Source organism: Apium graveolens, chromosome 9 (assembly GCF_009905375.1).
Source record: "Apium graveolens cultivar Ventura chromosome 9, ASM990537v1, whole genome shotgun sequence".
Classification (NCBI taxonomy): Eukaryota; Viridiplantae; Streptophyta; class Magnoliopsida; order Apiales; family Apiaceae; genus Apium; species Apium graveolens.
Genome location: NC_133655.1, coordinates 102878688 through 102891822, shown reverse-complemented (window position 1 = coordinate 102891822; position 13135 = coordinate 102878688). Strand labels below are relative to the sequence as shown.

Genomic DNA, 13135 nt, shown 5'->3' with positions numbered 1-13135 from the left:
GGAAAGGGGGGACGAGCTTTACGTTTCAGAGTCATGGATTTCATCTGAACTAGGAGTGGTGTTAGTGGTCGAGTGGCGCTGGCCCAGCCTTATTATATTGGCCCAAATGGCCCGGAAGTTGCACAAAGATGGTCCATTCCTTGGGAATCCAGCGTTCGGTCGACAAGTAAATACGACTGTTCTCCTCTACATGTAGAAAATTGTGGGGTTGCACTACTACGACTGATCATCGTGAGTGGTCTTCCTGGCACGGCAAACTCCCGTAATGAGTTCATCATCCAGTTTGGATATTTCTGCAATACTACCCATAGCACTTTGATCGAAAGGCTACGGCTGGGCGACTATTGAGTGTTGGTAGGGTCGAGTTTTCTAAATGATATTTCTATGAATTGAAGTATCTCGTAACTTCATATTTTAACAATGATCAAAGATTTGAGTTTCCTTGAGCGGATAAAAGCCCTCAAGAGTATTTGGAAAAATGAGTTATATACAAGTCTTACCTTGTAACTTCATCGATATATGATGAACTTTTGAAACTGATTATACCTCAAACGGTGGTAGCTCAAGCAGTATTTGGAAAAGATATAAGTATATTGGAGTATAATGTAACTTCATCTTTTCAACTTATATCCAGTAAATGATTATCTTATGCGTGACAAAGATTTTCAGAAAAATGTTGAGACAAGGTTAGATATATGAGATCACCTTGCAATGATATTTTTATATAGTTATAAACTGGAACTCTATGTATATTATGCATGGCAGAGGATTTCAAAGATTTTGAAAAGTATATATATATACTGAATATTTTGCGACTTCGTCGCGTTAAGATATCAAACTTTGTTCTTGTTTGCTTGACCAAGACTTTCATGAGTACTATGAAGATGCTCATATATTGTTAATTATTATACATGTTATTTCGGTGGGCTTGTTGCTCACCCTTGCTTTATTCTTTCATCACACAACAACAGCTAGACAAGATGAACAGGACCAAGCTCCCAATTCGCGAGCGGATAGGAAATGTTCCACAATTTCCTATAGGCGTTGATGCTGTTGTAGCTGAGGTAGGATCAACTAATAGGCTAGGTTTTCAACTGTTGATGTACCAGACTTATGTATATTTATGAATTGTAATAATGGAAAAGAAAATGTAAATTTATTCAGAAACCCTTTTAAGGTGTAATGGTTTATAATTGTGGAATAAAATGACTTGTGTTATTTTTGGTATTCGTCTCTGAGACTATAACTTGTGGTGTTGTGTATATTTTGGGGTCACAATACGCAGTAGTTGGTTGTTAATTAAGATTAAGTGTTATTAAGGGAGATGGAACTCGTGACAATCTGGATCCCCGACCCCGGATTTGGGGGTGTTACAGAAATGGTATCAGAACTAAGCATTATAAACCTCAGAGATGATGCGACGTTAAACTAATAAGTTCACTAAGATAATAAGATCTCTTTCCAAGTTCATAGTCGGACTACCTAACGTAGTACTGACAGTTAAAACCATTACGGGAACCCTTATAAATACCACGAGAGTAACATAGATCGTGAGCGTATAAAGTAGTGGTGCACTGAACCCTGAAGTTCAAGAGCAACAACACGATGATGTTTTACTACATATTGGGGATCAAATTGTGGATCCAATGGAGCACCCTAATAAGGGACCAGATGATGTTCATATTGATGATGTAGCGGTTGAGGATGTTGTCCTAGAAGGGATTGTTGCTGAGGAGGATCCCACGGAGGATCCTGACAAGAATGAAGAAAGGACCGCTGAGGAATTGATGACCATAGTTAAGGAGACTACCAGAGGTAGGATTGGCCACTACCATAGGTTTGTTCAAGTTCGCAAAGATAACAGCCCCTTTAACGCGGCTTACTCGTAAGACTGAGAAGTTTGAATGGACAGAGAAATGCGAGAACAGCTTCCAAGAACTGAAGAAAAGTTTGGTGACGACCCCTATATTGGCGTTGCCGGATGGAAAAAGAGATTTTGTGATTTGTAGTGACGTTTCGCACAAGGAATTAGGGTGCGTTCTTATACAACGCGAAAAGATAATCGCGTACGCGTCAAGACAATTTAGGGAATATGAAATTCGATATCCCACCCATGAGCTTAGGCTTGTGGCAATAGTTTTTCCCTAAAGATTGGAAGCACTAATTGTATGGAGAGAAGTGTGAGATTTACACAAACCATAAGAGCTCAAGTATATTTTCATGCAGAAAGAGCTCAACATGCACCAGAGGAGGTGGTTAGAGCTAATTAAGGATTATGATTATGAGATTCTTTATCATCTAGGGAAATCCAATGTGGTGGCTGACGCCCTTAGTAGAAAGGAGAGACTCAAGATGATAATATCTTTGGAAGAGTTATAAGAGATTTCGAGAAAATGGAAATAGAAGTGAAGGTAACCGGAGCCGGTACCGAAAAGCTGTTTGAGGTTGGAATGCAGCCCGAATTATTGGAATTGATCATATTGTGCCTAGAAAAAGTGATGAATGAAGGAAGAGAGCCAATGAATAGAGAAGAGATTAATACCGAGAAAGATGATAAGGGAATAATGAGGTATTCCTACAGAATTTGGGTTCCAAATGTTAAAAAGCTTAAGGACGGGATCTTAGATGAAAGCCATGGTTTGAGGAATAAAATTTAGGGCAAACCCTGAATATGATAGTCAGGGAGGTTGCCATCAAGAAAGAGGGAACCTATAACATAATGAAGTGGAAAACAAGGATTTTAACATATAAGATAACCCCGATTATGGGAGAAGGATGAAACATTGCATACTGAGAAAATTGAAGTCGAGCAAGATAGGGAGAACCGGGATGGTACTCCTATGGGGAAATTCATGGACCTGCCTAAACAAAACTTATACTTTTATCCCCAACCACCATCATGAGGAAACAATACGGTGGGAAATTTTTTCAGGACCTTTAAGTCGCTAAGCTCTCAGAGTTCCAAGGAACAAGCTGACCCAGTCGAGGAAAGAGCCTGGCTAAAGGAAATAGAGGAATCATTTGAGATTCTAAATGAGTGACGAAGTGCAAAAGACTGTTTTACCACTTACCTTCCTAAGAGAGAGGCCACCCGCTGGTGGAAGGCTAAGGAAGATAGAGAGATAGTGTAGAAGTTTTAAAACTAGGCCAGAGGTGGACATGTATGATGAATCATGAATCTAGGTTGTGAAAGTCATCAAGGTTCATCTGAAGGGCATGAATCCAGAATGACGGGATGTTTAAAATCAATGCTTATGTTGTGTTGGTTCATGAAATGGTTGTAATAGAAATGAAAATAAAAGACTGAAAGGGGAAGGAGTATAAAGGGATATAAAGGAAATAGAGTTGAGAAGCGATAAGAGAAGTTAGGTATGTGAAATCCTAAGAAACCCTAGCAATAAATATAGAGAAGTGTGTCATCATCAGTGCGATGGTGGATGATCATGAGATAAATTCAAAGTTTTAAGGCGTAAGCGATACGTATAATTAATCCTCTTTAAGTTGAGAGTATTCCATGAAACTTTAAGATAGACCGATGGATTAATAAGGAAATACGGATGGACTGAGGAGACATGATAACAAGATATTAGGAAAATGGGATGAAGGAAGTTACCTTCAAGAATGTGAAGTGTATGTAAGACCGGTGGCTTGATACCCAGAAAGGGAGACGCCAGGTATAAAAGATATCCCAACATTAAGATGACAGTTGAGATAAATAATGGAGATAAATGAATAGTTAGAACTAAAAAGTTCACATTGAACACGACCAATATCTTCCAGAACATCCCTGTTATCATTACCAAATCAGGAAAGAAAAGCGGATAACCTTTGTTATCTTATGGAGGCCATATGGATTGACCTCAACTAGAATAAGGATGCTATTGTGAAATTTGGTATAGACTATCGAGGTGGGAATGATTGAATAAGATAATCTATCAAGGATATATGACTTGATTTATCCATGGAAGGATGCAAGTACCTTTTTAAAGGTGGAATTAAGGATAGAACCTCGATAACTTGAGATGAACCTAGGGAAATGTATAAGATTGGTATTTCACCATTAATAAGGACAGTATGAGTGTTGAAGTATGACTTGGGAAGAATTAAAGTAACAACAATCTGTAAAGATTAGTAGAGAAAGTTTTTCAGAACTATATAGACAATGGTTCTAGTATTAGTAAATGGTAACTTGATATGCCCTGTACCTAGGGAGTACAGGAGGAATGATTTAAGAATAACCTTGGAGAAGTTACAAAAAGAGTGGTGATATTTAAGTTTTTACAAATAGAAACTTTGGTAAAGGAAATATGACGTAATAATAATAATGCCAAGTAGGGCACGTGTTAAACCAGGAGAAAGTATGGATCGAACCAGTAAAGGTCGAAATTGTTTAAGGCAATTAGGACCTAAGATAAAAGACGTCCTAAGTATGATCGAGAGTCAGTCGTGACAATGTTAACCTCTAAAGACCGAGGCAATAACTTTTGGAAAAATGGTGACATTTTTTCTCACCAAAGCGTAAGGAAGAGCATTTTCACACAAGCAGTGATTGGAAATGAGGTAGAAAATTTAGTTGGAGATCGTTCAAAAGACATTGATTATAAGGAACTATTACTATCAGGAAAGGCCAATGAGGTGGCCGACACTCTAAGTGTAAGAGAGCAATTATAGGCGCTCATGCCAGAAGAATACAGTAATGATGGTTAAAGCCGTGAAGGTTGTATCATGGTTTGAAAGATTGACATTCCTTCTGATGATTGTGCGATACTCAACCGTAATAGTAGTTTGGTAAAGATTTAATTCATGTAATCGCCGTGAGTGGGCTATCTATCTTAGAAGGTCCTATCTTGAGATAAGTCAGGACCATGTTACGAAAGGACTAAATGAACCTTAGAGTTTCATGTCTCCCAATAAAGACATATGGTTAATAATAGTATTAATCTGCCATCGTTGCTTTTATTGAAACTCTTCTGCAATTTTATCTGCTTCATGTCATATGTACGTCAAGTTCAGGAGTGTTCTTTATGAATCATGAATGGTGATTATGTTACCTCCTTAGAAGAATTCGATACGGTAGGTATGGACTCTATATGGTTAGATATTAAGATTTCATGGAAAACAAATTACTACAGTAGGTCAACGGTGGACCATAAAAATGCAGCAATGATTTTGCGAGTAATGAGCCGATTACAACCGTGAGAGTTGTATTGGAATGGATGTTGAGATTGAGTACCACTAATCGGGTCGTGGTGATGTATAATTTATTATTGATAGACCAACTAAGCCGAACATTTACGAGATGTTGATCTTCCTTGTATTGGGATGAAGTTGGAGAACGCAAGCTGCTCAGGTCCAAAGTGGTCCAAATAACCAAGAACATAGTAGATCTAATCATAGGACAACTGGTAGTAGTCCAAGATCGACAATAGAAGTATGTCAGTTTGGCCCAAGAGGACAAAGAGTATGAAGTAGAGAACCTAGTGTTGTTAAGGTATTCCCTTGGAAATGATTGATGAGATTCGGAAAGAGAGGTAAGTCCACGATTTGTTGGACCCATGGATATATTGAGAAGTATTGGGAAGTTATCAAATGAACCAGCCCTACCCCTGAACCTGCAACAAGTTCGCAATGAGTTCCAAGTATCAATGTTAAGGAAGTATGATTCAGAGGCGAGACACATAGGGGAATATGAACATGTAAGCCTGCGACCAGGCTTAACCTTTGTGGAACAACCAGTGAGGGTTATGAATCAAAAAGGAACAAGTGCTTAGGAACATGGTTATCAAACTAGTTAGAGTTTGGTGGTAGAACCACAATGCAGGAAAATTGACTTGAGAGTTAGAAAGTGCAATGCTAGGAAAATATCCCCAACTGTTTTCTATCTGATTACGGGACGGAATCCTTTTAAGGAGGGGAGACTATAATAACCCCAATTTGTGGAAATTTTTTAAACCCTGATGAATAGTAACTTTTGTTGACTATGCTGATTAAGGAAAATTATTAGACCACGCTATATAGGAGTACTGTTATGGAAATTCTGAGATCGTATTAGTATTCCATAAAGTAAATGAGTGTATGTAAAGGTCGTTAGAATTCAAATTTGAACACTTTGATTTTTCCCGAAAATCCACCAGATACCGAAAGAATTGAGTATAAGGTAACATGATTAAAATGATTTAAATTCAATGATTATAAGAGAGGATTATTAAAGGAATATAAAATATTGGAAAAGGTTTAGGGGAACTCAAGTAATAAGATCCCAAATATGATCCCTCAAACGATAAACGAGGATGAAAGTTAAGTGAACCGTATAACAGATAAGCGATCATTAGCCAAGTAATTTAGATTTAATCAAAGGGGTTAGTGGATGGTGATGTCATCACACCACAAGGAATAGACATGTGTTAAAAAGGATGACATGGGCTTGATGATGCAAACATGGTTAAAAGATATTTAGCTAAGATTAAATAATGGCCAAGTATTGAAACATTGGTTAATTAAATCTAGGTTAAACTAACCAAGCATTTCATTTCATTTTCCAAGAAAAATAAGAAGCATTTTCATTTCTTGATTTCTTCCCTTGCTCTTGGCCAAAACCAGAGCAGCAGCTTCAACTGCCATATCTCCTTCAATACTCACTCAAATATTATTTTCTATAGCTCTTTGGAAAGGTATTGAGATGGTCTACAACTCTTGTTCACAAGTCTCATCTAAATAAACAAGGTAAGACCCTTGTTATTATAGTTTTTTTCAATCGGACTTTTAGAAACTTCAAAACCTAACTTTGTGTTTTCTTGATTGTTTGTGAGATCCAAGCTTGTATAAGGATTAATCAAGGTTTTAAGGCTTCCTAAAAACTTTCCCCTAAAAACTAAAGGTATAAAACTTCTGGACCTTTAAGTACTAAGTTTGTTTGCTTGAATTTTGGGATGGTTTGGATGGATGAGTAGTTGTTTGAATGATTAAGCTTGAATTGAAATTTGATTGTTAAGTAGATTAGTTGATTATGGAGATGGTATAATATGGAATTGGATTTATATTATTGAGCTTGTTTTGGCTAAGATCAGTATCCTAGGTTTGAATCTTGAAGTTGTGGATGGATTTTAGTTGGAAGGGATTGATTTGGAGTGGTAAAAATATTGAAAATCGCTAAGTTCTAACCGTCATAATGCCCGATTTTCCTTAACTATTTATGTGCTTAACTTTAGGACCCGTGAAATCACTATAATATTCTGACCTTTTCCATTTTTAGATAGTTCATGTTACAAGCTTCGTTTTGATATGTCGTTCGCCTAAATCCGAGTTACGAGCGATGAGAAACGACCATTTTAAGTAACGGCATTTTGCGAGCGAATTCCGAAACCTCAAGTAACTTTGAGATCATAATTGAGACACTTAAATGATTAACTGAAACACGAGAGAATTATGTCAAGTGAATAAGGCAGTTAGTAAAGTTCTCGCGAAAGTGTCGCCTTAAAATTCTTAACGGTTGATTTATTAAAATTAGTGGAGCCGATGGTACGCGAGCGATTAACGTAAATCGTTAAGCGTATAAGTGACCGTTAGGGTATGAGTGAGTTTTGACTAGTTTCTTATGCGATCGTGGTCCGATTCCGGCTTATGTTATTATTCATAGGTTACCGGACCCACTCTAAGCTTAAGTCTACCCCAGACCACTCAGGCAAGTTTTCAACCCGTTATACTGTTGTTGTGATGTAAATATATTGATGCATTATCTTGAGATAAGTGCATGGTTATTATTAGCAAGTCTTGCGATATATTAGAGCATGTTGATATGATATATATATATATGCATGTCTGTTTCATAATCTTGATATTTCATTGTCGATTCAATTATTATAAATTACATAATACCTATGCTAGAGATAGGCATTACTTGCGTATACCCTTAGTATAGGGGACCCAGAGTTGAATATTTTTCTAAACCGGACGGCGATGTTCCCAAGTAAATTATATATATATATATAAATAGTTTTCAAAACTATTAATCGAATAATGTTTATTCAATAGTTTTATATTATAAGTGAATATTATTTTTTAAATATTCATTCAAGGATTTATGACTCCGCTTATTTTATTAAATAAATATTAGTCTGAATATTCATTCAAGGACTTATGACTCCGCTTATTTTATTAAATGAATATTAGTCTGAATATTCATTCAAGGACTTATGACTCCGCTTATTTTATTAAATGAATATTAGTCTGAATATTCATTCAAGGACTTATGACTCCGCTTATTTTATTAAATGAATATTAGGCTGTATATTCATTCGAGGACTTATGACTCCGCTTAATTTATTTAATAAATGAATATTAGTCTGAATATTCATTCGAGGACTTATGACTCCGCTTAATTTATTTAATAAATGAATATTAGTTTGAATATTCATTTGAGGACTTATGACTCTGTTTATTTTTATATTCACAACAAGGTTGCTGTGTTGATAAAAGAGTTTTTGATTACTTACCCAACACTCGGGAAGTAAAATTCTTGGACTGAGTTTAATCCATTAACAGGCATCGCCTGGGAAATATCGGTGAGTTTTCCTTTCCAACTAGATACGACTTCTTGGTGTAGCCGTATCAACAAGTTTTTACTTGGGGAAAGGGGGAACGAGCTTTACGTTTCAAAGTCATGGATTACATCTGAACTAGGAGTGGCGTAAGTGGTCGAGTGGCGCCGGCCCAGCCTTATTATATTGGCCCAAATGGCCCGAAAGTTTGGCTAAGACGGTCCATTCCTTGGGACTCCAACGTTCAGTTGACAAGTAAATCCGACTGTTCTCCTCTACATGTAGAAAATTATGGAGTTGCACTACTATGACTGATCATCGTGAGTGGTCTTCCTGGCACGACAAACTCCCGTAATGAGTTCATCATCTAGTTTGGATATTTTTCTGCAACAATACCCAGAGCACTTCGATTGAAAGGCTATGGCTGGGCGACTATTGAGTGTTGGTAGGGTCGAGTTTTCTAAATGATGTTTCTATCAATTGAAGTATCTCGTAACTTTATATTTTATCAATGATCAAAGATTTGAGTTTCCATGAGCGGATGATAAGTGGCATTTTATACCACTTAGAACATCTTAAAATGGCTTGAATTGATGTCTTGAAATCAGATATTTTATGTATTTGATGTGTTTTCGAGTGTTTTTGCATTTCAGGGTATAGCTTGCGTAAATAGGAAGATTCCATCAAAATAAGCCTAGGGAAGTACTTGGGATCAGTTTCTGGGAGATGTGCGAAGAAATCAGCAAAATCAGGACCAAGAAGTTCATTTTTCCAGAAGCATGCCAGGCGCCCGCCTGGGATCTGGGGCGGCCGCTTGGGAGCTTGGGCGCCCGCCTGGAAGCTGGGGCGGCCGCCTGGAGTCAGATTTTCTGATTCTGCTTTTTATTAATTCGTATCCAATTGGACTTCTGAGACTGCTGATTCTTGTGGACTTCTATATAAGTAATATTGAGAGACGTTTCACAATAAGAAGCTACAAGTATTAATCAAGTAAGGATCAAGGAGAGAAGATTAAGAAGACCATTTTAGCGCACCGTAACAAAGAAGAGGAAGCATACGTTATCTTGTGATTCTTTTATTCGTTATAACAGTGGATGCTAGTTTTCTTTACTTTGAACCTTAATACTCTTGTGACGTACTCTGGTTTTAATAAGTATTTTATTAGTTTATATTATCGTGTTATTATCATGTTTTCATATGAACCCGTGGTGACGATGAGTTCTATCATTGGCTAATCGTGATCATGGGGTCGTAGCGGATTTACTATAGATTCCTTTAGTTAATTGTTAAATACCTTGGCATGTGATGATTGTATGATATCTAGCATAGGTTGTGCTTATTCGTCTTATGTGTGTCGCGAACATATAAGATAGCCTGTTAATCTCTTGTGAAGCGACAGTGAATCTTGAGATTTAGAACTTGCCATGCTAGCATAGGTTCATGTATTGTATGCATGATTAGTGGGTAACTCTAACCATTTTACTTGCCCTGTGTAATCATAATGAATAACTTGCGCTTAAATCATTATGTTGTCAAATTCTGTAGACATATAGGGTCTCAACATAATTGATACCAATTCAACTTCTATCTTAATTGTGGATGCTTGGTAGAATGATATTTGTGCAATGAAAGTTGGCTTTTATCAGTTTCATGTTATTCGATTAATATCATCACCGTTACATGCTAAGGGTAATAACAATAACTATTGAAGGAAGTAGTAATGAAGTTATGATCTCATGTGTGTTTAATATTGTTAATTCAAGTGTTATTTAAGTGTTTTATTCTCATAGTTAATTATAGATAATAATTAGTTAATCAACCTTAAGTGTTATTGTCTTGACATTGAGAAGTAATCATACATTGGTGAGTGAGTGTTAATTAAATACAATTAGTCTGAGTCTCTGTGGGAACGAACTAGAAATCATTCTATATTACTTGCGAACACATATACTTTCATGAAATATTAGCGGATGCTTTGTGCCTAACAAGTTTTTGGCGCCGCTGCCGGGGACTCAGTGTTAATTTGTTAAGTTTATGTACTTGCCATCAGTGGTCATTAGGACTCATTGATTAAGTCTTGTTACTTATTGTTTCCGGTTGTGTTTCAGGTACTCAAGCGAGCGTTTATGTAAACACGTTCTCGCACTCGCAAGAGGTATAGAGATACGGCTGAGGAGACAGACTCAGTTCTTGATATTCCGGAGAAGATAGATTTTGAAGATTCGGATAAAGAGAGTGAGCAGAAAGAACCGGTAATCATGGGTGATCGTATAGTTACAGCAGATCCAGCTCTTATGGACTTTTCTCGGCCTAAAATTGATGACATTCAGTCAAGCATCATTCATCCGGCTATTTAGGCTAATACTTTTGAAATCAAGTCGGGCACTATTCAGATGGTGCAAAATTATGTTTCTTTCGGAGGTGCTGCGACTAAGATCCCAACCTGCATATCAAGAATTTTGTCGAGATCTGTAGTACTTTCAGATATAATGGTGTTACTGATGAGGCTATCAAGCTGAGGCTTTTCCCATTCTCTCTGAGGGATAAAGCTAAGGACTGGTTACACTCTTTACCAGCTGGGTCCATCACTACTTGCGAAGATCTTGCACAAAAGTTTCTGGTGAAGTTCTATCCAATGGCCAAGAATGCAGCTATGAGGAGTGCTCTTACTCAATTTGCGCAGCAACCAACAGAATCTATGTGTGAAGCTTGGGAGCGTTATAAGGAGATGTTGAGAAAGTGTCCACATCATGGTATGCCTGACTGGATGGTGATTACTGGGTTCTACAATGGTTTGGGGGCCCAATCTCGGCCCATGCTCGATGCAGCAGCTGGAGACGCCTTGTGGGCCAAAAGCTATACTGAAGCCTATAATCTTATTGAAACTATGGCTGCAAACGGGCATCAAAACCCAACTCAAAGGATGATGTCTAGGAAAGTAGCAGGCATTCTGGAAGTTGATGTTGCTACAGCTATTGCAGCGCAGCTCCAAGCGCTGTCTATGAAGGTCGATTCTTTAGCCAACTATGGAGTCAATCAGATAGCTATGGTCTGTGAGCTTTGTGCAGGCTCTCATGCTACGGATCAGTGTTCTCTTCTTAATAAATCTATTCAGTATGTGAACAATTATCAGCGACCGCAACAGCCTGTATCGGCTACTTATCATCCTAATAACAGAAATCGTCCCAATTTCAGCTGGAGCAATACTCAGAATATTGTTCAGCAACCATATCAGCAAGCTGTAAGTAAACAGTTTAATCCACCTGGATTCCCGCAACCTCAGCAATATGCCCAAAGGCAATCATATCCTCAACAAGGAGGTGTTGCTCTACCTTCTAGTGCTAATTTCGAGGAGCTAAAGCTGTTGTGCAAAAGTCAGGATGTTTCTATCAAGACCTTGGAGAATTAAATTGGTCAAATAGCGAATTCCGTGCTCAATCATCAACCTGGTACACTTCCTAGCGATACTGAAGTGCCAGGCAGGAAGGAAGCTAAGGAGCAAGTCAAAGCTATTACTTTAAGGTCTGGAAAAGTTGTTGATGCTGAAAAAGCAAAAGATAGAGACACTGAAGTTGTAAATGAAGAAGAAAAGCAGAAAGAGAAAGAGGCGGAACCAAGGAAGACTACTGTTGAACACACTCTGCCTGAGGGTAATACAGGGGGGAAACAGCTCTATCCTCCACCACCTTTTCCTAAGCGATTGCAAAAACAAAAGCTGGATAAGCAATTTGGTAAGTTCTTGGAGGTGTTCAAGAAACTTCACATCAACATACCCTTCACTGAGGGTCTGGTGCAAATGTCTAGTTATGCGAAATTCATGAAGGGTATTCTTTCAAGGAAGGTGAAACTGGATGATCTTGATATCGTTGCTCTAACGGAAGAGTGTTGTGCTGTGCTGCAACAAAAATTACCTCCAAAGCTTAAGGATCCAGATAGCTTCACCATTCCTTGCACCATAGGCAAGTTGTCATTCGATAAGTGCCTTTACAATTTGGGAGCAAGCATCAATATGATGCCGTTGTCTATCTTCAAAAAGCTGAATTTGCCTGATCCAAAGCCCACCTATATGTCTCTACAATTGGCTGATCGTTCTATTACATACCCACGAGGCATCGTGGAGGACGTATTAGTAAAGGTAGATAAGCTTATCTTCACTGTAGACTTTGTCATTCTGGATTTCGAGGAAGATAAGAAGATTCCCATAATCTTGGGAAGACCTTTCTTGGCTACAGGCCGTACCTTGATAGATGTGCAAAAAGGTGAACTTACTATGAGGGTACAAGATCAGGATGTGACATTTAATGTATTCAATGCGATAAAATTCCCTACAGAAGATGAGGAGTGCTTCAAGGTGGATTTGATTGATTATGCGGTAACTTCAGAACTTGATCATGTGCTAAGGTCTGATGCCTTAGAAAAAGCCTTAGTTGGGGAATTTGACAGTGAAGATGAGGAAGGCAATGAGAAACTATAATATCTAAATGCTTCTTCTTGGAGGCGAAATCTAGACATGCCATTTGAATCTCTTGGTACTACTGATCTTAAGAATATTGAGGAAAAGCTCAAACCATCTATTGAGGAAGCACCTATTTTGGAGC

General features: G+C 37.8%; 1 non-coding gene across 1 annotated transcript; it reads right to left on the bottom strand.

The window, feature by feature from the left end:
• Positions 1–11187: 11187 nt before the first annotated feature.
• LOC141687728 (small nucleolar RNA R71) lies at positions 11188–11294 on the bottom strand. The gene has a single exon (XR_012561213.1). It is a non-coding gene; the product is annotated as a small nucleolar RNA R71 (small nucleolar RNA).
• Positions 11295–13135: the final 1841 nt, after the last annotated feature.